Below are 25,195 nucleotides of genomic sequence, written 5' to 3'. Positions count from 1 at the left end.
GTACTGTGGACGCGGTCCGCCGACTAGAGCACCTAGAGCATTTTATTGTGTGGACACACACAATCGGCTGTATACAACCGATTTCAATAAAACCGGCTTCTATAAATTCGAACTAATTTCGTAGTGTAGACGTACCCTCAGTGTTTCCAAAATTAGGGGACTTTATGGCCAGAAGAGACCTTTAGAGCATCTCATCTAACCCCTTGCATACCATAGGCTTGCTGTATAGTACAATAGTTACTTTTTGGGCACACACATTGCAGAAAGGCATCTAGTCTTCCTTCAATGACATCAAGAGATGGAGAATCCACCACTTTCCCTTTTAGTGAGTTCCAGGGGGCTCCATTTCCCCTTCCACTAGCTCCCCATTTACAGTGAGCCAGAGCAGTACCTGCAGCAGGGAGCGGGAGTTGCTGATGGCCTCAGAGGCACAGCCCCTGCAGTGTCTCAGGAATCTGGCACAAGTGCCGGATGATGCGGAGCTGGTGCATCACTTTTGGCCGTGACGTCCTCCTGCTGCAAGGGAATGAGAACCTGTCAGAGACTCAAAGGCCCCGAGGAATCAGCGGGAATTAAGGGCACCTGGAACCAGCACTACTTCCACCCATCACCTGCCCACCACTGAGGGATAAATTCACCTCCTGAACCCCAGAATGGAATCTTCTTGTCCTTTCTAGTAACCTCCAGTGACAACCCCCCTCCTTGAAGGATGAGCTCCTGCTATCTCCCCCTCAGTGCCCTTGACAGCTGTTCCACCTCCAAACCACAGCTCAAGTCATTAGTACCTTTGGACACAGACTGGCTAACCTAGTGAGGAGGGCTTTAAACTAGGTTCGATGGGGACAGGTGAGCAAAGCCCACAGGTAAGTGGGGAACATGGAGACCGGGGAGATGGGTCAAAAACGAGAGGGAGTGTGGGCTATATTGTCAGAGGGAAAGGAGGGTCAGGACAAAACTGGGAGGAAAGATCAAACCAGTATCTTAGATGCCTATATACAAATGTGAGAAGTATGGGGAATAAGCAGGAAGAACTGGAAGTGCTAATAAATAAATACAACTATGACATTGTTGGCATCACTGAAACTTGGTGGGATAATACACGTGATTGGAATGTTGGTGTGGATGGGTACAGCTTGCTCAGGAAGGATAGACAGGGGAAAAAGGGAGGAGGTGTTGCCTTGTATATTAAAAATGTACACACTTGGACTGAGGTAGAGATGGACATAGGAGACGGAAGTGTTGAGAGTCTATGGGTTAGGCTAAAAGGGGTAAAAAACAAGGGAGATGTCATGCTAGGAGTCTACTACAAGCCAACTAACCAGGTGGAAGAGGTGGATGAGGCTTTTTTTAAGCAACTAACAAAATCATCCAAAGCCCAAGATTTGGTGGTGATGGGGGACTTCAACTATCCGGCTATATGTTGGGAAAATAACACAGCGGGCACAGACTATCCGACAAATTCCTGGACTGCATTGGAGACAACTTTTTATTTCAGAAGGTTGAAAAAGCTACTGGGGGGAAGCTGTTCTAGACTTGATTTTAACAAATAGGGAGGAACTCGTTGAGAATTTGAAAGTAGAAGGCAGCCTGGGTGAAAGTGATCATGAAATCATAGAGTTTGCAATTCTAAGGAAGGGTAGAAGGGAGAACAGCAAAATAGAGACAATGGATTTCAGGAAGGCAGATTTTGGTAAGCTCAGAGAGCTGATAGGTAAGGTCCCATGGGAATCAAGACTGAGGGGAAAAACAACTGAGGAGAGTTGGCAGTTTTTCAAAGGGACACTATTAAGGGCCCAAAAGCAAGCTATTCCGCTGGTTAGGAAAGATAGAAAATGTGGCAAAAGACCACCTTGGCTTAACCATGAGATCTTGCATGATCTAAAAAATAAAAAGGGGTCATATCAAAAATGGAAACTGGGACAGATTACAAAGGATGAATATAGGCAAACAACACAGGAATGCAGGGGCAAGATTAGAAAGGCAAAGGCACAAAATGAGCTCAAACTAGCTACGGGAATAAAGGGAAACAAGAAGACTTTTTATCAATACATTAGAAGCAAGAGGAAGACCAAAGACAGGGTAGGCCCACTGCTTAGTGAAGAGGGAGAAACTGTAACAGGAAACTTGGAAATGGCGGAGATGCTTAATGACTTCTTTGTTTCGGTCTTCACCGAGAAGTCTGAAGGAATGCCTAACATAGTGAATGCTAATGGGAAGGGGGGAGGTTTAGCAGATAAAATAAAAAAAGAACAAGTTAAAAATCACTTAGAAAAGTTAGATGCCTGCAAGTCACCCGGGCCTGATGAAATGCATCCTAGAATACTCAAGGAGCTAATAGAGGAGGTATCTGAGCCTCTAGCTATTATCTTTGGAAAATCATGGGAGACGGGAGAGATTCCAGAAGACTGGAAAAGGGCAAATATAGTGCCCATCTATAAAAAGGGAAATAAAAACAACCCAGGAAACTACAGACCCCAGTGAGTTTAACTTCTGTGCCAGGGAAGATAATGGAGCAAGTAATTAAGGAAATCATCTGCAAACACTTGGAAGGTGGTAAGGTGATAGGGAACAGCCAGCATGGATTTGTGAAGAACAAATCATGTCAAACCAATCTGATAGCTTTCTTTGATAGGATAACGAGCCTTGTGGATAAGGGTGAGGCTGTGGATGTGGTATACCTAGACTTTAGTAAGGCATTTGATACGGTCTCGCATGATATTCTTATTGATAAACTAGGCAAATACAATTTAGATGGGGCTACTATAAGGTGGGTGCATAACTGGCTGGATAACCGTACTCAGAGAGTTGTTATTAATAGTTCCCAATCCTGCTGGAAAGCCATAACGAGTGGGGTATCGCAGGGGTCTGTTTTGGGACCGGCGCTGTTCAATATCTTCATCAACGACTTAGATATTGGCATAGAAAGTACGCTTATTAAGTTTGCGGATGATACCAAACTGGGAGGGATTGCAACTGCTTTGGAGGACAGGGTCATAATTCAAAATGATCTGGACAAATTGGAGAAATGGTCTGAGTTAAACAGGATGAAGTTTAACAAAGACAAATGCAAAGTGCTCCACTTAGGAAGGAACAATCAGTTTCACACATACAGAATGGGAAGAGACTGTCTAGGAAGGAGTACGGCAGAAAGGGATCTAGGGGTTATAGTGGACCACAAGCTAAATATGAGTCAACAGTGTGATGCTGTTGCAAAAAAAGCAAACCTGATTCTGGGATGTATTAACAGGTGTGTTGTGAGCAAGACACGAGAAGTCATTCTTCCGCTCTACTCTGCTCTGGTTAGGCCTCAGCTGGAGTATTGTGTCCAGTTCTGGGCACCGCATTTTAAAAAAGATGTGGAGAAATTGGAAAGGGTCCAGAGAAGAGCAACAAGAATGATTAAAGGTCTTGAGAACATGACCTATGAAGGAAGGCTGAAAGAATTGGCTTTGTTTAGTTTGGAAAAGAGAAGACTGAGAGGAGACATGATAGCAGTTTTCAGGTATTTAAAAGGGTGTCATAAGGAGGAGGGAGAAAACTTGTTCACCTTAGCCTCTAAGGATAGAACCAGAAGCAATGGGTTTAAAGTGCAGCAAGGGAGCTCTAGGTTGGACATTAGGAAAAAGTTCCTAACTGTCAGGGTGGTTAAACACTGGAATAAATTGCCGAGGGAGGTTGTGGAATCTCCATCTCTTGAGATATTTAAGAGTAGGTTAGATAAATGTCTATCAGGGATGGTATTTGGTCCTGCCAGGCGGGCAGGGGACTGGACTCGATGACCTCTCGAGGTCCCTTCCAGTCCGATAATCTATGAATGTATGAAAAAAACACTGTTCTCCACCCCCACCCAGGTTGGCCAGGGAGGCGGCTCTAGCAGGGGGGGCAGGAGGGATTCTGGCAGCAGTGAAGTGGGTTGCGGGGAAGTTGAGATCTTGACCCAAGTCATCCCAGACACTAATGCTAAGCCACAGGATGGCAGCATCTAGTGTTAGTGGAGTCCAAACACTATTTCAACCCCACAGTTTTCGAGGAACAGGAGAAAGGACAAAAGAAGTAAGAGATGAAGAGAAAGGAAGGAGGGATGGAGGAAAAGGTAAAACAAAAAGGACAAACCCTAATGTCCCCAGTGATTCTACGGCACAAAATCCAAGGGATGGAATAAAATTCTGCCATCTTAAACTACTGTTTTCCATGCCTAGAATTCAGCTGGCACCAGATGGATCAGACTGAGCAGCTGCCAAAACCTCTTGGAGGCTCTTACCTTCTAAACAGGGACGTCTGTTTTCTAGTAAAATCAGTAAAAGGAAAGGAGAAAACTCGAAAGAGGCTCCTGCACGCACTCACGTACGTGAACCCTAATACTCTCTCAGTCCTCAAAGAGAGACCTCGAGAAGGAGACTTGCTGAAGCAAAGCCACAGGGGTCTCTGCGGTTTCCCTGGCCCTGTGCTCCTGTCCTGCCAGGCTGCTGTCAGCATCTCTCTCGGAGGTCACCACCTCCCTAACACATTTGACCAATAAGCTGACATCCTGCAAAAGGCCTTTGTGATGTCACTGCCACACCCAACCAAACTCTCAAGTGCTAATGTCCTGCTGCTGGCCTGACACTTTGAAGGTTTGAGGTTGTCATAACTATAAAGGGAAGGGTAACAGCTGTCCTGTGTACAGTACTATAAAATCCCTCCTGGCCAGAGACTCCAAAATCCTTTTCCCTGTAAAGGGTTAAGAAGCTCAGGTAACCTGGCTGGCATCTGACCTAAAGGACCAATAAGGGGACAAGATACTTTCAAATCTTGGGGAGGGGAAGGCTTTTGTTTGTGTTCTTTGTTTGTGTGGGTGTTCGCCCTCGGGACTGAGAGGGACCAGACATCAATCCAGGTTCTCCACATCTTTCTAAACAAGTCTCTCCTATTTCAAACAAGGCGTGTTAGTTTTCCTTTGTTTTCTCAACTTGTAAATGTACCTTTTACTAGAGTGTTTATCTTTGTTTGCTGTACTTTGAACCTAAGACTAGAGGGGAGTCCTCTGAGCTCTTTAAGTTTGATTACCCTGTAAGGTTAATTTCCATACTGATTTTACAGAGATGATTTTTACCTTTTTCTTTAATTAAAAGCCTTATTTATAAGAACCTGATTGATTTTTCCTTGTTTTAAGATCCAAGGAGTTTGGATCTTGATTCACCAGGAGTTGATGGGAGGAAGGAGGGGAATGGTTAATTTCTCCTTCTTTTAGATCCAAGGGGGTTGGATCTGTATTCACCAGAAGTTGGTGGGAGGAAGGAGGGGGGATGGTTTATTTCTCCTTGTTTTAAGATCCAAGGGGTTTGGATCTGTATTCACCAGGGAATTGGTGAAAGGTTTCTCAAGGCTACCCAGGGGAGGAAATTAGCCTTGGGATGGTGGTTAAGGTTAGAAGTTTTCATGCAGGCCCCTACATTTGTACCCTAAACTTCAAAGTGGGGATACAGCCTTGACACAGGTACTCTCTGTGGATCACCCCACTCAATGCGTCTTCATTCTAGGAAGCAAGCCGGCTAGACAGTAAAACATCAGAGGCTGCTCCCAATACTACACTCAGTGTTTCCAAAATTTGTAGACTTTATGGCCACAAGGGACCTTTAGAGCATCTCATCTAAGCCCCTGCATATCATAGGCCTCCTGTATAATACAATAGTTACTTTTTGGGCACACACATTCCAGAAAGGCATCTAGTCTTCATTCAATGACATCAAGAGATGGAGAATCCACCACTTTCCCTTTTAGTGAGTGCCAGGGGGCTCCATTTCCCCTTCCACTAGTTCCCCATTTACAGTGAGACAGAGCAGTACCTGCAGCAGGGAGCGGGAGTTGCTGAAAGACTCAGAGGAACAACCCATGCAGTGTCTCAGGCACCTGGCGCAAGTGGCGGATGATGCGGGTGCATCACTTTTGCCGTGACGTCCTCCTGCTGCAAGGGAACGAGAACCTGTCAGAGACTCAAACGCCCCGAGGAATCAGGGGGAATTAAGGGCACTGGGAACCAGCAATATTTCCACTCAGCACCTGCCCACCGCTGAGGGATGAATTCACCTCCTGAACCCCAGAATGGAGTCTTCTTGTCCTTTCTAGTAACCTCCAGTGCCAAATCCCCTCCTTGAAGGGTGAGCTGCTGCTACCTCCCTCTCAGTGCCCTTGACAGATGTTCCACCACCAAACCACAGCTCAAGTTATCAGAACCCTCTTCTCCACCCCCACCCAGGTTGGCCAGAGAGGCGGCTCTAGCAGGGGTGGCAGGAGGGATTCTGCCAGCAGTGAAGTGGGTTCCGGGGAGGTTGAGATCTTGCCCCAAGTCATCCCAGACACCAATGCTAATCCACACGATGGCAGCATCTAGTGTCAGTGGAGTCCAAGCACTATTTCAACCACACAGGTTTGGATGAACTCCCCACAAAGGGAGGTGAAGAGCACCCCCAGCAACACACAAACACACACACACACAAACCACTCCCGGTGGTGGGAGGGGAACAGGAGAAAGGACAAAAGAAGTAAGAGATGAAGAGAAAGGAAGGAGGGAGGGAGGAAAAGGTAAAACGAAAAGGACAAACACTAATGTCCCCAGTGATTCTACGGGACAAAATCACAGGGAGGGAATAAAATTCTGCCACCTTGAACTAGTGTTTTCCATGCTTAGAATTCAGATGGCACCAGGTGGATCAGACTGAACAGGATACAAACCTCTCCGAGGCACTTACTTTCCTCAAAGAGAGACCTCAAGGAGGAGACTTGCTGAAGCAAAGCCAGAGGGGTCTCTGAGGTTTCCCTGGCCCTCATGTCAGCATCTCTCTCTGATGTCAGCATCTCTCTCTGAGGTCACCACCTCCCTAACACATTTGACCAATAAGCTGACGTCCTGCAAAAGGCCTTTGTGATGTCACTGCCACACCCAACCAAACCCTGAAGTGCTAATGTCCTCCTGCTGGCCTGACACTTTGAAGGTTTGAGCTACTCTGTGTGAATCACCCCACTCAATGGGTCTTCATTCTAGGAAGCAAGCCGGCTAGACAATAAAACATCAGAGGCTGCTCCCAATGCTACACTCCGTGTTTCCAAAATTACTACACTTTATGGCCAGAAGAGACCTTTAGAGCATCTAATCTAAGCCCCTGCATATCATGGGCTTCCTGTATAGTACAATAGTTACTTTTTGGGTACAAACATTCCAGAAAGGTATCTAGTCTAAATTAAATGACATTAAGAGATGGAGAATCCATCACTTTCCCTTTTAGTGAGTGCCAGGGGGCTCCATTTCCCCTTCCACTAGCTCCCCATTTACAGTGAGCCAGAGCAGTACCTGCAGCAGGGAGCGGGAGTTCCTGAAGGCCTCAGAGGTGCAGCCCCTGCAGTGTCTCAGGCACGTGGCGTAAGTGCAGGATGATGCGGAGCTGGTGCATCATTTTGGCCGTGACGTCCTCCTGCTGCAAGGGAACGAGAACCTGTCAGAGACTCAAACGCCCCGAGGAATCAGGGGGAATTAAGGGCACCTGGAACCAGCAGTATTTAAACTGACTACCTGCCCACCACTGAGGGATGAATTCACCTCCTGAACCCCAGAATGGAGTCTTCTTGTCCTTTCTAGTAACCTCCAGTGCCAACCCACCACCTTGTAGGGTGAGCTCCTGCTACCTCCCGCTCAGTACCCTTGACAGCTGTTCTACCTCCAAACCACAGCTCAAGTTATCAGAACCCTCTTCTCCACCCCAACCCAGGTTGCGCAGGGAGGCGGCCCTAGCAGGGGGGGGCAGGAGCGATTCTGCCAGCTGTGAAGTGGGTTGCGGGGAAGTTGAGATCTTGCCCCAAGTTGTCCCAGACACTAATGCTAAGCCACAGGATGGCAGCATCTAGTGTCAGTGGAGTCCAAGCACTATTTGAACCCGACAGATTTGGATCAACTTCCCACAAGGGGAGGTGAAGAGCACCCCCAGCAACACACACACCACTCCTGGAGGTGGGAGGGGAACAAGAGAAAGGACAAAAGAAGTAAGAGATGAAGAGAAAGGAAGGAGGGATGGAGGAAAAGGTAAAACGAAAAGGACAAACCCTAGTGTCCCCAGTGATTCCACGGGACAAAATTCCAGGGAGGGAAGAAAATTCTGCCACCTTAAACTACTGTTTTCCATGCCGAAAATTCAGCTGGCACCAGATGGATCAGACTGAGCAGGTTCCAAAACCTCTTGGAGGCTCTTACCTTCTAATTTTCAAGTAAAATCAGTAAAAGGAAAGGAGAAAACTCGAAAGAGGCTCCTGCTCGCACTCACATACGTCAACCCTAACACTCTCTCAGTCCTCAAAAAGAAACCTCGAGAAGGAGACTTGCTGAAGCAAAGCCACAGGGGTCTCTGAGGTTTCCCTGGTCGTAAGCCCCTGTCCTCCCTGGCTGAAGACAGCATCTCTCTCTGAGGTCACCACCTCCCTAACACCTTTGACCAGTACGCTGAGGTCCTTGAAAAAGCCTTTGTGATATCACTGCCACACCCAACCAAACCCTAAAGTGCTCATGTCCTGCTGCTGGCCTGACACTTTGAAGGTTTGAGCTACGCTCTGTGGATCACACCACAAAATTCGTCTTCATTCTAGGAAGCAAGCTAGCTAGACAGTAAAACATCAGAGGCTGCTCCCAATACTACACTCAGTGTTTCCAAAATTTGTAGACTTTATGGCCACAAGAGACCTTTACAGCATCTCATCTAACCCCCTCCATATCATAGGCTTCCAGTATAGTACAATAGTTACTTTTTGGGCACACACATTCCAGAAAGGCATCTAGTCTTCAATCAATGACATCAAGAGTTGGAGAATCCACCACTTTCCCTTTTAGTGAGTGCCAGGGGGCTCCATTTCCCCTTCCACTAGCTCCCCATTTACAGTGAGCCAGAGCAGTACCTGCAGCAGGGAGAGGGAGTTGCTAAGGCCTCAGAGGAACAGCCCCTGCAGTGTCTCAGGCACATGGCGTAAGTGCCGGATGATGCGGAGCTGGTGCATCCCTTTGGCCGTGACGTCCTCCTCCTGCAAGGGAACGAGAACCTGTCAGAGACTCAAATGCCCCGAGGAATCAGGGGCAATTAAGGACACCTGGAACCAGCAGTATTTACACCCACCACCTGCCCACCACTGAGGGATGAATTCACCTCCTGAACCCCAGAATGGAGTCGTCTTCTCCTTTCTAGGAATCTCCAGTGCCAACCCCCGTCCTTGTAGGGTGAGCTCCTGCTACCTCCCCCTCAGTGCCCTTGACAGCTGTTCCACCTCCAAACCACAGCTCAAGTTATCAGAACCCTCTTCTCCACCCCCACCCACGTTGGGCAGGGAGGCGGCTCTAGCAGGGGGGGCAGGTGGGATTCTGGCAGCAGTGAAGTGGGTTGCGGGGAGGTTGAGATCTTGCCCCAAGTCATCCCAGACACTAATGCTAAACCACACGATGGCAGCATCTAGTGTCAGTGGAGTCCAAGCACTATTTCAACCATACAGTTATGGATCAACTCCCAACAAGGGGAGGTGAAGAGCACCCACACACACACACACACACACACACACACACACCCACACCCACACCCACACACACCCACACCCACACCCACACCCACACCCACACCCACACCCACACACACACACACACATATATATACCACTCCTGGTGGTGGGAGGGGAACAAGAGAAAGGACAAAAGAAGTAAGAGATGAAGAGAAAGGAAGGAGGGATGGAGGAAAAGGTAAAACGAAAAGGACAAACCCTAATGTCCCCAGTGATTCTACCAGACAAAATTACAGGGAGGGATTAAAATTCTGCCACCTTGAACTAGCGTTTTCCATGCCTAGAATTCAGCTGGCACCAGATGGATCAGACTGAGCAGGTTCCAAAACCTCTTGGAGGCTCTTACTTTCTAAACAGGGATGTCTAGTAAAATCAGTAAAAGGAAAGGAGACAACTCGAAAGAGGCTCCTGCTCTCACTCAAATACGTGAATCCTAATACTCTCCCAGTCCTCAAGAGAAACCTCGAGAAGGAGACTTGCTGAAGCAAAGCCACAGGGGTCTCTGAGGTTTCCCTGGCCATGCGCCCCTATCCTGCCTCGCTGATGGCAGCATCTCTCTCTGAGGTTACCACCTCCCTAACACCTTTGACCAATATGCTGAGGTCCTGCAAAAGACCTTTGTGATATCACTGCCACCAATCAAACCCTTAAGTGCTAATGTCCTGCTGCTGGCCTGACACTATGAAGGTTTGAGCTACTCTCTGTGGATCACCCCACTCAATGCGTCTTCATTCTAGGAAGCAAGTGGGCTAGACAGTAAAACATCAGAGGCTGCTCCCAATGCTACACTCAGTGTTTCCAAAATTAGTAGACTTTATGGTCACAAGAGACCTTTAGAGCATCTAATCTAAGCCCCTGCATATCATAGGCTTCCTGTATAGTACAATAGTTACTCTTTGGGCACACACATTCCAGAAAGGCATCTAGTCTTCATTCAATGACATCAAGAGATGGAGAATCCACCACTTTCCCTTTTAGTGAGGGCCAGGGGGTTCCATTTCCCCTTCCACTAGCACCCCATTTACAGTGAGCCAGAGCAGTACCTGCAGCAGGGAGTGGGAGTTGCTGATGTCCACAGAGGCACAGCCCTTGCAGTGTCAACTTCCCACAAGGGGAGGTGAAGAGCACCCCCAGCAACACACAAACACACACACCACTCCTGGTGGTGGGAGGGGAACAAGAGAAAGCAAGGAGGGATGGAGGAAAAGGTAAAACGAAAAGGACAAACCCTAATGTCCCCAGTGATTCTACGGCACAAAATCCCAGGTGGGCTGTAAAATTCTGCCACCTTGAACTAGTGTTTTCCATGCCTAGAATTCAGCTGGCACCAGATGGATCAGACTGCAGACTGAGCAGGTTAAAAACCTCTCCAAGGTTCTTACCTTCTCAACAGGCACGTCTGTTTTCTAGTAAAATCAATAAAAGGAGAAACTCGAAAGAGGTTCCTCCTCGCACTCACATACTTGAACCCTAATACTCTCTGAGTCATAAAAAGGGAGACCTCGAGAAGAAGACTTGCTAAAGCAAAGCCAAAGGGGTCTCTGAGGTTTCCCTGGCCCTGCGCTCCTGTCCTGCCTGACTGAGACTTCTAATTTTCAAGTAAAATCAGTAAAAGGAAAGGAGAAAACTCGAAAGAGGCTCCTGCTCGCACTCACATACGTCAACCCTAACACTCTCTCAGTCCTCAAAAAGAAACCTCGAGAAGGAGACTTGCTGAAGCAAAGCCACAGGGGTCTCTGAGGTTTCCCTGGTCGTAAGCCCCTGTCCTCCCTGGCTGAAGACAGCATCTCTCTCTGAGGTCACCACCTCCCTAACACCTTTGACCAGTACGCTGAGGTCCTTGAAAAAGCCTTTGTGATATCACTGCCACACCCAACCAAACCCTAAAGTGCTCATGTCCTGCTGCTGGCCTGACACTTTGAAGGTTTGAGCTACGCTCTGTGGATCACACCACAAAATTCGTCTTCATTCTAGGAAGCAAGCTAGCTAGACAGTAAAACATCAGAGGCTGCTCCCAATGCTACACTCAGTGTTTCCAAAATTAGTAGACTTTATGGTCAGAAGAGACCTTTAGAGCATCTCATCTAACCCGCTGCATATCATAGGCTTACTGTATAGTACTATAGTTACTCCTTGGGCACACACATTCCAGAAAGGCATCTAGTCTTCATTCAATGACATCAAGAGATGGAGAATCCACCACTTTCCCTTTTAGTGAGGGCCAGGGGGCTCCATTTCCCCTTCCACTAGCTCCCCATTTACAGTGAGCCAGAGCAGTACCTGCAGCAGGGAGCGGGAGTTGCTGAAGGCCTCAGAGGAACAGCCCCTGCAGTGTCTCAGGCACCTGGCGCAAGTGCTGGATGATGCGGAGCTGGTGCATCACTTTGGCCGTGACGTCCTCCTGCTGCAAGGGAACGAGAACCTGTCAGAGACTCAAAGGCCCCGAGGAATCAGGGGGAATTAAGGGCACCTGGAACCAGCAGTATTTCCACCCACCACCTGCCCACCGCTGAGGGATGAATTCACCTCCTGAACCCCAGAATGGAGTCTTCTTGTCCTTTCTAGTATCCTCCAGTGCCAACCCCCCTCCTTGTAGGATTAGAGTTTGCAATTCTAAGGAAGGGTAGAAGGGAGAACAGCAAAATAGAGACAATGGATTTCAGGAAGGCAGATTTTGGTAAGCTCAGAGAGCTGATAGGTAAGGTCCCATGGGAATCAAGACTGAGGGGAAAAACAACTGAGGAGAGTTGGCAGTTTTTCAAAGGGACACTATTAAGGGCCCAAAAGCAAGCTATTCCGCTGGTTAGGAAAGATAGAAAATGTGGCAAAAGACCACCTTGGCTTAACCATGAGATCTTGCATGATCTAAAAAATAAAAAGGAGTCATATCAAAAATGGAAACTGGGACAGATTACAAAGGATGAATATAGGCAAACAACACAGGAATGCAGGGGCAAGATTAGAAAGGCAAAGGCACAAAATGAGCTCAAACTAGCTACGGGAATAAAGGGAAACAAGAAGACTTTTTATCAATACATTAGAAGCAAGAGGAAGACCAAAGACAGGGTAGGCCCACTGCTTAGTGAAGAGGGAGAAACTGTAACAGGAAACTTGGAAATGGCGGAGATGCTTAATGACTTCTTTGTTTCGGTCTTCACCGAGAAGTCTGAAGGAATGCCTAACATAGTGAATGCTAGTGGGAAGGGGGTAGGTTTAGCAGATAAAATAAAAAAAGAACAAGTTAAAACTCACTTAGAAAAGTTAGATGCCTGCAAGTCACCCGGGCCTGATGAAATGCATCCTAGAATACTCAAGGAGCTAATAGAGGAGGTATCTGAGCCTCTAGCTATTATCTTTGGAAAATCATGGGAGACGGGAGAGATTCCAGGAGACTGGAAAAGGGCAAATATAGTGCCCATCTATAAAAAGGGAAATAAAAACAACCCAGGAAACTACAGACCCCAGTGACTTTAACTTCTGTGCCAGGGAAGATAATGGAGCAAGTAATTAAGGAAATCATCTGCAAACACTTGGAAGGTGGTAAGGTGATAGGGAACAGCCAGCATGGATTTGTGAAGAACAAATCATGTCAAACCAATCTGATAGCTTTCTTTGATAGGATAACGAGCCTTGTGGATAAGGGTGAGGCTGTGGATGTGGTATACCTAGACTTTAGTAAGGCATTTGATACGGTCTCGCATGATATTCTTATTGATAAACTAGGCAAATACAATTTAGATGGGGCTACTATAAGGTGGGTGCATAACTGGCTGGATAACCGTACTCAGAGAGTTGTTATTAATAGTTCCCAATCCTGCTGGAAAGCCATAACGAGTGGGGTATCGCAGGGGTCTGTTTTGGGACCGGCGCTGTTCAATATCTTCATCAACGACTTAGATATTGGCATAGAAAGTACGCTTATTAAGTTTGCGGATGATACCAAACTGGGAGGGATTGCAACTGCTTTGGAGGACAGGGTCATAATTCAAAATGATCTGGACAAATTGGAGAAATGGTCTGAGTTAAACAGGATGAAGTTTAACAAAGACAAATGCAAAGTGCTCCACTTAGGAAGGAACAATCAGTTTCACACATACAGAATGGGAAGAGACTGTCTAGGAAGGAGTACGGCAGAAAGGGATCTAGGGGTTATAGTGGACCACAAGCTAAATATGAGTCAACAGTGTGATGCTGTTGCAAAAAAAGCAAACCTGATTCTGGGATGTATTAACAGGTGTGTTGTGAGCAAGACACGAGAAGTCATTCTTCCGCTCTACTCTGCTCTGGTTAGGCCTCAGCTGGAGTATTGTGTCCAGTTCTGGGCACCGCATTTTAAAAAAGATGTGGAGAAATTGGAAAGGGTCCAGAGAAGAGCAACAAGAATGATTAAAGGTCTTGAGAACATGACCTATGAAGGAAGGCTGAAAGAATTGGCTTTGTTTAGTTTGGAAAAGAGAAGACTGAGAGGAGACATGATAGCAGTTTTCAGGTATTTAAAAGGGTGTCATAAGGAGGAGGGAGAAAACTTGTTCACCTTAGCCTCTAAGGATAGAACCAGAAGCAATGGGTTTAAAGTGCAGCAAGGGAGGTCTAGGTTGGACATTAGGAAAAAGTTCCTAACTGTCAGGGTGGTTAAACACTGGAATAAATTGCCGAGGGAGGTTGTGGAATCTCCATCTCTTGAGATATTTAAGAGTAGGTTAGATAAATGTCTATCAGGGATGGTCTAGATGGTATTTGGTCCTGCCACGCGGGCAGGGGACTGGACTCGATGACCTCTCGAGGTCCCTTCCAGTCCGATTATCTATGAATGTATGAAAAAAACACTGTTCTCCACCCCCACCCAGGTTGGCCAGGGAGGCGGCTCTAGCAGGGGGGGCAGGAGGGATTCTGGCAGCAGTGAAGTGGGTTGCGGGGAAGTTGAGATCTTGACCCAAGTCATCCCAGACACTAATGCTAAGCCACAGGATGGCAGCATCTAGTGTTAGTGGAGTCCAAACACTATTTCAACCCCACAGTTTTCGAGGAACAGGAGAAAGGACAAAAGAAGTAAGAGATGAAGAGAAAGGAAGGAGGGATGGAGGAAAAGGTAAAACGAAAAGGACAAACCCTAATGTCCCCAGTGATTCTACGGCACAAAATCCCAGGTGGGCTATAAAATTCTGCCACCTTGAACTAGTGTTTTCCATGCCTAGAATTCAGCTGGCACCAGATGGATCAGACTGCAGACTGAGCAGGTTAAAAACCTCTCCAAGGTTCTTACCTTCTCAACAGGCACGTCTGTTTTCTAGTAAAATCAATAAAAGGAGAAACTCGAAAGAGGTTCCTCCTCGCACTCACATACTTGAACCCTAATACTCTCTGAGTCCTAAAAAGGGAGACCTCGAGAAGGAGACTTGCTAAAGCAAAGCCAAAGGGGTCTCTGAGGTTTCCCTGGCCCTGCGCTCCTGTCCTGCCTGGCTGATGTCAGCATCTCTCTCTCAGGTAACCACCTCCCTAACACCTTTGACCCATAGGCTGAGGTCCAGGATAAGGCCTTTGTGATATCACTGCCACACCCAACCAAACCCTAAAGTGCTAATGTCCTGCTACTGGCCTGACACTTTGAAGGTTTGAGCTACTCTCTGTGGATCACCCCACTCAATGCATCCTCATTCTAGGAAGCAAGCGGGCTAGACAGTAAAACATCAGAGGCTGCTCCCAATGCTACACTCAGTGTTTCCAAAATTAGTAGACTTTATGGTCACAAGAGACCTTTAGAGCATCTAATCTAACCCGCTGCATATCATAGGCTTACTGTATAGTACAATAGTTACTCTTTGGGCACACACATTCCAGAAAGGCATCTAGTCTTCATTCAATGACATCAAGAGATGGAGAATCCACCACTTTCCCTTTTAGTGAGGGCCAGGGGGCTCCATTTCCCCTTCCACTAGCTCCCCAGTTACAGTGAGCCAGAGCAGTACCTGCAGCAGGGAGCGGGAGTTGCTGAAGGCCTCAGAGGAACAGCCCCTGCAGTGTCTCAGGCACCTGGCGCAAGTGCCGGATGATGCGGAGCTGGTGCATCACTTTGGCCGTGACGTCCTCCTGCTGCAAGGGAACGAGAACCTGTCAGAGACTCAAAGGCCCCGAGGAATCAGGGGGAATTAAGGGCACCTGGAACCAGCAGTATTTCCACCCACCACCTGCCCACCGCTGAGGGATGAATTCACCTCCTGAACCCCAGAATGGAGTCTTCTTGTCCTTTCTAGTATCCTCCAGTGCCAACCCCCCTCCTTGTAGGATTAGCTCCTGCTACCTCCCCCTCAGTGTTCTTCACAGCTGTTCCACCTCCAAACCAAACCTCAAGTTATCAGAACCCTCTTCTGCACCCCCAACCAGGTTGGGCATCGAGGCGGTTCTAGCGGGGGGCAGGAGGGATTCTGCCAGAAGTGAAGTGGGTTGAGGGGAGGTTGAGATCTTGCCCCAAGTCATCCCAGACACTAATGCTAAGCCACAGGATGGCAGCATCTAGTGTCAGTGGAGTCCAAGCACTATTTCAACCATACAGTTTCGGATGAACTCCCCACAAGGGGAGGTGAAGAGCACCCCCAGCAACACACACACAAACACACACACACACAAACACACACACCACTCCTGGTGGTGAAAGGGGAACAGGAGAAAGGACAAAAGAAGTAAGAGATGAAGAGAAAGGAAGGAGGGATGGAGGAAAAGGTAAAACGAAAAGGACAAACCCTAATGTCCCCAGTGATTCTACGGGACAAAATCCCAGGGAGGGAATAAAATTCTGCCATCTTAAACTACTGTTTTCCATGCCTAGAATTCAGCTGGCACCAGATGGATCAGACTGAGCAGGTTCCAAAACCTCTTGGAGGCTCTTACCTTCTAAATAGGGACGTCTGTTTTCTAGTAAAATCCGTCAAAGGAAAGGAGAAAACTCGAAAGAGGCTCCTGCTCACACTCACATACGTCAACCCTAACACTCTCTCAGTCCTCAAAGAGAGACCTCGAGAAGGAGACTTGCTGAAGCAAAGCCACAGGAGTCTCTGAGGTTTCCCTGGCGCTGTGCTCCTGTCCTGCCAGGCTGATGTCAGCATCTCTCTCGGAGGTCACCACCTCCCTAACACCTTTGACCAATAGGCTGACGTCCTGCAAAAGGCCTTTGTGATATCACTGCCACACCCACCCTTCCCCGGAAGTGCTAATGTCCTGCTGCTGGCCTGACACTTTGAAGGTTTCAGCTACTCTCTGTGGATCACCCCACTCAATGCCTGTTCATTCTGGGAAGCAAGCCGGCTAGACGGTAAAACATCAGAGGCTGCTCCCAATGCTACACTCAGTGTTTCCAAAATTAGGGGACTTTATGGCCAGAAGAGACCTTTAGAGCATCTCATCTAACCCCTTGCATACCATAGGCTTGCTGTATAGTACAATAGTTACTTTTTGGGCACACACATTGCAGAAAGGCATCTAGTCTTCCTTCAATGACATCAAGAGATGGAGAATCCACCACTTTCATTTTAAGGGAGTGCCAGGGGGCTCCATTTCCCCTTCCACTAGCTCCCCATTTACAGTGAGCCAGAGCAGTACCTGCAGCAGGGAGCGGGAGTTGCTGATGGCCTCAGAGGCACAGCCCCTGCAGTGTCTCAGGAATCTGGCGCAAGTGCCGGATGATGCGGAGCTGGAGCATCACTTTTGGCCGTGACGTCCTCCTGCTGCAAGGGAATGAGAACCTGTCAGAGACTCAAACGCCCCGAGGAATCAGCGGGAATTAAGGGCACCTGGAACCAGCACTACTTCCACCCATCACCTGCCCACCACTGAGGGATAAATTCACCTCCTGAACCCCAGAATGGAGTCTTCTTGTCCTTTCTAGTAACCTCCAGTGCCAACCCCCCTCCTTGAAGGATGAGCTCCTGCTATCTCCCCCTCAGTGCCCTTGACAGCTGTTCCACCTCCAAACCACAGCTCAAGTTATTAGTACCTTTGGACACAGACTGGCTAACCTAGTGAGGAGGGCTTTAAACTAGGTTCGACGGGGACAGGTGAGCAAAGCCCACAGGTAAGTGGGGAACATGGAGACCGGGGAGATGGGTCAAAAACGAGAGGGAGTGTGGGCTATATTGTCAGAGAGAAAGGAGGGTCAGGACAAAACTGGGAGGAAAGATCAAACCAGTATCTTAGATGTCTATATACAAATGCGAGAAGTATGGGGAATAAGCAGGAAGAACTGGAAGTGCTAATAAATAAATACAACTATGACATTGTTGGCATCACTGAAACTTGGTGGGATAATACACATGATTGGAATGTTGGTGTGGATGGGTACAGCTTGCTCAGGAAGGATAGACAGGGGAAAAAGGGAGGAGGTGTTGCCTTGTATATTAAAAATGTACACACTTGGACTGAGGTAGAGATGGACATAGGAGACGGAAGTGTTGAGAGTCTCTGGGTTAGGCTAAAAGGGGTAAAAAACAAGGGAGATGTCATGCTAGGAGTCTACTACAGGCCACCTAACCAGGTGGAAGAGGTGGATGAGGCTTTTTTTAAGCAACTAACAAAATCATCCAAAGCCCAAGATTTGGTGGTGATGGGGGACTTCAACTATCCGGCTATATGTTGGGAAAATAACACAGCGGGGCACAGACTATCCAACAAATTCCTGGACTGCATTGGAGACAACTTTTTATTTCAGAAGGTTGAAAAAGCTACTGGGGGGAAGCTGTTCTAGACTTGATTTTAACAAATAGGGAGGAACTCGTTGAGAATTTGAAAGTAGAAGGCAGCCTGGGTGAAAGTGATCATGAAATCATAGAGTTTGCAATTCTAAGGAAGGGTAGAAGGGAGAACAGCAAAATAGAGACAATGGATTTCAGGAAGGCAGATTTTGGTAAGCTCAGAGAGCTGATAGGTAAGGTCCCATGGGAATCAAGACTGAGGGGAAAAACAACTGAGGAGAGTTGGCAGTTTTTCAAAGGGACACTATTAAGGGCCCAAAAGCAAGCTATTCCGCTGGTTAGGAAAGATAGAAAATGTGGCAAAAGACCACCTTGGCTTAACCATGAGATCTTGCATGATCTAAAAAATAAAAAGGAGTCATATCAAAAATGGAAACTGGGACAGATTACAAAGGATGAATATAGGCAAACAACACAGGAATGCAGGGGCAAGATTAGAAAGGCAAAGGCACAAAATGAGCTCAAACTAGCTACGGGAATAAAGGGAAACAAGAAGACTTTTTATCAATACATTAGAAGCAAGAGGAAGACCAAAGACAGGGTAGGCCCACTGCTTAGTGAAGAGGGAGAAACAGTAACAGGAAACTTGGAAATGGCGGAGATGCTTAATGACTTCTTTGTTTCGGTCTTCACCGAGAAGTCTGAAGGAATGCCTAACATAGTGAATGCTAATGGGAAGGGGGTAGGTTTAGCAGATAAAATAAAAAAAGAACAAGTTAAAAATCACTTAGAAAAGTTAGATGCCTGCAAGTCACCCGGGCCTGATGAAATGCATCCTAGAATACTCAAGGAGCTAATAAAGGAGGTATCTGAGCCTCTAGCTATTATCTTTGGAAAATCATGGGAGACGGGAGAGATTCCAGAAGACTGGAAAAGGGCAAATATAGTGCCCATCTATAAAAAGGGAAATAAAAACAACCCAGGAAACTACAGACCCCAGTGAGTTTAAATTCTGGGCCAGGGAAGATAATGGAGCAAGTAATTAAGGAAATCATCTGCAAACACTTGGAAGGTGGTAAGGTGATAGGGAACAGCCAGCATGGATTTGTGAAGAACAAATCATGTCAAACCAATCTGATAGCTTTCTTTGATAGGATAACGAGCCTTGTGGATAAGGGTGAGGCTGTGGATGTGGTATACCTAGACTTTAGTAAGGCATTTGATACGGTCTCGCATGATATTCTTATTGATAAACTAGGCAAATACAATTTAGATGGGGCTACTATAAGGTGGGTGCATAACTGGCTGGATAACCGTACTCAGAGAGTTGTTATTAATAGTTCCCAATCCTGCTGGAAAGCCATAACGAGTGGGGTATCGCAGGGGTCTGTTTTGGGACCGGCGCTGTTCAATATCTTCATCAACGACTTAGATATTGGCATAGAAAGTACGCTTATTAAGTTTGCGGATGATACCAAACTGGGAGGGATTGCAACTGCTTTGGAGGACAGGGTCATAATTCAAAATGATCTGGACAAATTGGAGAAATGGTCTGAGTTAAACAGGATGAAGTTTAACAAAGACAAATGCAAAGTGCTCCACTTAGGAAGGAACAATCAGTTTCACACATACAGAATGGGAAGAGACTGTCTAGGAAGGAGTACGGCAGAAAGGGATCTAGGGGTTATAGTGGACCACAAGCTAAATATGAGTCAACAGTGTGATGCTGTTGCAAAAAAAGCAAACCTGATTCTGGGATGTATTAACAGGTGTGTTGTGAGCAAGACACGAGAAGTCATTCTTCCGCTCTACTCTGCTCTGGTTAGGCCTCAGCTGGAGTATTGGGTCCAGTTCTGGGCACCGCATTTTAAAAAAGATGTGGAGAAATTGGAAAGGGTCCAGAGAAGAGCAACAAGAATGATTAAAGGTCTTGAGAACATGACCTATGAAGGAAGGCTGAAAGAATTGGCTTTGTTTAGTTTGGAAAAGAGAAGACTGAGAGGAGACATGATAGCAGTTTTCAGGTATTTAAAAGGGTGTCATAAGGAGGAGGGAGAAAACTTGTTCACCTTAGCCTCTAAGGATAGAACCAGAAGCAATGGGTTTAAAGTGCAGCAAGGGAGGTCTAGGTTGGACATTAGGAAAAAGTTCCTAACTGTCAGGGTGGTTAAACACTGGAATAAATTGCCGAGGGAGGTTGTGGAATCTCCATCTCTTGAGATATTTAAGAGTAGGTTAGATAAATGTCTATCAGGGATGGTCTAGATGGTATTTGGTCCTGCCACGCGGGCAGGGGACTGGACTCGATGACCTCTCGAGGTCCCTTCCAGTCCGATAATCTATGAACGTATGAAAAAAACACTGTTCTCCACCCCCACCCAGGTTGGCCAGGGAGGCGGCTCTAGCAGGGGGGGCAGGAGGGATTCTGGCAGCAGTGAAGTGGGTTGCGGGGAAGTTGAGATCTTGACCCAAGTCATCCCAGACACTAATGCTAAGCCACAGGATGGCAGCATCTAGTGTTAGTGGAGTCCAAACACTATTTCAACCCCACAGTTTTCGAGGAACAGGAGAAAGGACAAAAGAAGTAAGAGATGAAGAGAAAGGAAGGAGGGATGGAGGAAAAGGTAAAACAAAAAGGACAAACCCTAATGTCCCCAGTGATTCTACGGCACAAAATCCAAGGGATGGAATAAAATTCTGCCATCTTAAACTACTGTTTTCCATGCCTAGAATTCAGCTGGCACCAGATGGATCAGACTGAGCAGCTGCCAAAACCTCTTGGAGGCTCTTACCTTCTAAACAGGGACGTCTGTTTTCTAGTAAAATCAGTAAAAGGAAAGGAGAAAACTCGAAAGAGGCTCCTGCACGCACTCACGTACGTGAACCCTAATACTCTCTCAGTCCTCAAAGAGAGACCTCGAGAAGGAGACTTGCTGAAGCAAAGCCACAGGGGTCTCTGAGGTTTCCCTGGCCCTGTGCTCCTGTCCTGCCAGGCTGATGTCAGCATCTCTCTCGGAGGTCACCACCTCCCTAACACATTTGACCAATAAGCTGACATCCTGCAAAAGGCCTTTGTGATGTCACTGCCACACCCAACCAAACCCTCAAGTGCTAATGTCCTGCTGCTGGCCTGACACTTTGAAGGTTTGAGGTTGTCATAACTATAAAGGGAAGGGTAACAGCTGTCCTGTGTACAGTACTATAAAATCCCTCCTGGCCAGAGACTCCAAAATCCTTTTCCCTGTAAAGGGTTAAGAAGCTCAGGTAACCTGGCTGGCATCTGACCTAAAGGACCAATAAGGGGACAAGATACTTTCAAATCTTGGGGAGGGGAAGGCTTTTGTTTGTGTTCTTTGTTTGTGTGGGTGTTCGCCCTCGGGACTGAGAGGGACCAGACATCAATCCAGGTTCTCCACATCTTTCTAAACAAGTCTCTCCTATTTCAAACAAGGCGTGTTAGTTTTCCTTTGTTTTCTCAACTTGTAAATGTACCTTTTACTAGAGTGTTTATCTTTGTTTGCTGTACTTTGAACCTAAGACTAGAGGGGAGTCCTCTGAGCTCTTTAAGTTTGATTACCCTGTAAGGTTAATTTCCATACTGATTTTACAGAGATGATTTTTACCTTTTTCTTTAATTAAAAGCCTTATTTATAAGAACCTGATTGATTTTTCCTTGTTTTAAGATCCAAGGAGTTTGGATCTTGATTCACCAGGAGTTGATGGGAGGAAGGAGGGGAATGGTTAATTTCTCCTTCTTTTAGATCCAAGGGGGTTGGATCTGTATTCACCAGAAGTTGGTGGGAGGAAGGAGGGGGGATGGTTTATTTCTCCTTGTTTTAAGATCCAAGGGGTTTGGATCTGTATTCACCAGGGAATTGGTGAAAGGTTTCTCAAGGCTACCCAGGGGAGGAAATTAGCCTTGGGATGGTGGTTAAGGTTAGAAGTTTTCATGCAGGCCCCTACATTTGTACCCTAAACTTCAAAGTGGGGATACAGCCTTGACACAGGTACTCTCTGTGGATCACCCCACTCAATGCGTCTTCATTCTAGGAAGCAAGCCGGCTAGACAGTAAAACATCAGAGGCTGCTCCCAATACTACACTCAGTGTTTCCAAAATTTGTAGACTTTATGGCCACAAGGGACCTTTAGAGCATCTCATCTAAGCCCCTGCATATCATAGGCCTCCTGTATAATACAATAGTTACTTTTTGGGCACACACATTCCAGAAAGGCATCTAGTCTTCATTCAATGACATCAAGAGATGGAGAATCCACCACTTTCCCTTTTAGTGAGTGCCAGGGGGCTCCATTTCCCCTTCCACTAGTTCCCCATTTACAGTGAGACAGAGCAGTACCTGCAGCAGGGAGCGGGAGTTGCTGAAAGACTCAGAGGAACAACCCATGCAGTGTCTCAGGCACCTGGCGCAAGTGGCGGATGATGCGGGTGCATCACTTTTGCCGTGACGTCCTCCTGCTGCAAGGGAACGAGAACCTGTCAGAGACTCAAACGCCCCGAGGAATCAGGGGGAATTAAGGGCACTGGGAACCAGCAATATTTCCACTCAGCACCTGCCCACCGCTGAGGGATGAATTCACCTCCTGAACCCCAGAATGGAGTCTTCTTGTCCTTTCTAGTAACCTCCAGTGCCAAATCCCCTCCTTGAAGGGTGAGCTGCTGCTACCTCCCTCTCAGTGCCCTTGACAGATGTTCCACCACCAAACCACAGCTCAAGTTATCAGAACCCTCTTCTCCACCCCCACCCAGGTTGGCCAGAGAGGCGGCTCTAGCAGGGGTGGCAGGAGGGATTCTGCCAGCAGTGAAGTGGGTTCCGGGGAGGTTGAGATCTTGCCCCAAGTCATCCCAGACACCAATGCTAATCCACACGATGGCAGCATCTAGTGTCAGTGGAGTCCAAGCACTATTTCAACCACACAGGTTTGGATGAACTCCCCACAAAGGGAGGTGAAGAGCACCCCCAGCAACACACAAACACACACACACACACACAAACCACTCCCGGTGGTGGGAGGGGAACAGGAGAAAGGACAAAAGAAGTAAGAGATGAAGAGAAAGGAAGGAGGGAGGGAGGAAAAGGTAAAACGAAAAGGACAAACACTAATGTCCCCAGTGATTCTACGGGACAAAATCACAGGGAGGGAATAAAATTCTGCCACCTTGAACTAGTGTTTTCCATGCTTAGAATTCAGCTGGCACCAGGTGGATCAGACTGAACAGGATACAAACCTCTCCGAGGCACTTACTTTCCTCAAAGAGAGACCTCAAGGAGGAGACTTGCTGAAGCAAAGCCAGAGGGGTCTCTGAGGTTTCCCTGGCCCTCATGTCAGCATCTCTCTCTGATGTCAGCATCTCTCTCTGAGGTCACCACCTCCCTAACACATTTGACCAATAAGCTGACGTCCTGCAAAAGGCCTTTGTGATGTCACTGCCACACCCAACCAAACCCTGAAGTGCTAATGTCCTCCTGCTGGCCTGACACTTTGAAGGTTTGAGCTACTCTGTGTGAATCACCCCACTCAATGGGTCTTCATTCTAGGAAGCAAGCCGGCTAGACAATAAAACATCAGAGGCTGCTCCCATTGCTACACTCCGTGTTTCCAAAATTACTACACTTTATGGCCAGAAGAGACCTTTAGAGCATCTAATCTAAGCCCCTGCATATCATGGGCTTCCTGTATAGTACAATAGTTACTTTTTGGGTACAAACATTCCAGAAAGGTATCTAGTCTAAATTAAATGACATTAAGAGATGGAGAATCCATCACTTTCCCTTTTAGTGAGTGCCAGGGGGCTCCATTTCCCCTTCCACTAGCTCCCCATTTACAGTGAGCCAGAGCAGTACCTGCAGCAGGGAGCGGGAGTTCCTGAAGGCCTCAGAGGCGCAGCCCCTGCAGTGTCTCAGGCACGTGGCCTAAGTGCAGGATGATGCGGAGCTGGTGCATCATTTTGGCCGTGACGTCCTCCTGCTGCAAGGGAACGAGAACCTGTCAGAGACTCAAACGCCCCGAGGAATCAGGGGGAATTAAGGGAACCTGGAACCAGCAGTATTTCCACCCAGCACCTGCCCATCAATGAGAGATGAATTCACCTCCTGAACCCCAAAATGGAGTCTTCTTGTCCTTTCTAGAAACCTCCAGAGCCAACCCCCCTCCTTGTAGGGTGAGCTCCTGCTACCTCCTGCTCAGTGCCCTTCACAGATATTCCACCTCCAAACCACAGCTCAAGTCATCAGAACCCTCTTCTCCACCCCGACACAGGTTGGGCTGGGAGGCGGCTCTAACAGGGTGTGCAGGAGGGATTCTGCCAGCAGTGAAGTGGGTTGCAGGGAGGTTGAGATCTTGACCCAAGTCATCCCAGACACTAATGCTAAGTCACACAATGGCAGCATCTACTGTCAGTGGGGTCCAAGCACTATTTCAACCCCACAGTTTTGGATCAACTCCCCACAAGGGGAGGAGAAGAGAACCATCAGCACCACACACACACACACACACACACACACACACACACACACACCACTCCTGGTGGTGTGAGGGGAACAAGAGAAAGGACAAAAGAAGTAAGAGATGAAGAGAAAGGAAGGAGGGATGGAGGAAAAGCTAAAAGGAAAAGGACAAACCATAATGTCCCCATGTCGGACATCAGGAATGGTAACATACATAAGCCAGTATGTGAACACTTCAATCTCCCTGGTCATTCTATTACAGATTTAAAAGTCACTATCATTGAACAAAAAAAACTTCAGAAACAGACTTCAAAGAGAAACAGCAGAACTAAAATTCATTTGCAAATTCAACACCATTAATCTGGGCTTGAATAGGGACTGGGAGTGGCTGGCTCACTACAGAAGCAGCTTTTCCTCTCCTGGAATTGACACCTCCTCATCTATTATTGGGAGTGGACTACATCCACCCTGATTTTTGAATTGGC

At 47.3% G+C, this 25,195-nt stretch overlaps 1 long non-coding RNA gene across 4 annotated transcripts in view; it reads right to left on the bottom strand.

Moving 5' to 3' along the window:
• Positions 1-397: 397 nt before the first annotated feature.
• The window catches only part of LOC135977850 (uncharacterized), a 121,817-nt gene continuing 97,019 nt past the window's right edge, over positions 398-25,195 (bottom strand). For all 4 annotated transcript variants that reach the window (XR_010595295.1, XR_010595296.1, XR_010595293.1 and 1 more), the window contains 3 exons: positions 7,328-7,451; positions 5,826-5,944; positions 398-516 (listed from right to left, as the gene is read on the bottom strand). This is a non-coding gene — a long non-coding RNA (uncharacterized LOC135977850). The remainder of the gene's footprint in view (positions 517-5,825; positions 5,945-7,327; positions 7,452-25,195) is intronic.

Source organism: Chrysemys picta, unplaced genomic scaffold (assembly GCF_011386835.1).
Source record: "Chrysemys picta bellii isolate R12L10 unplaced genomic scaffold, ASM1138683v2 scaf45, whole genome shotgun sequence".
Lineage (NCBI taxonomy): Eukaryota > Metazoa > Chordata > Testudines > Emydidae > Chrysemys > Chrysemys picta.
Note: the sequence above shows the minus strand (reverse complement) of the source record. Positions and strands in the feature narration are given on the sequence as shown.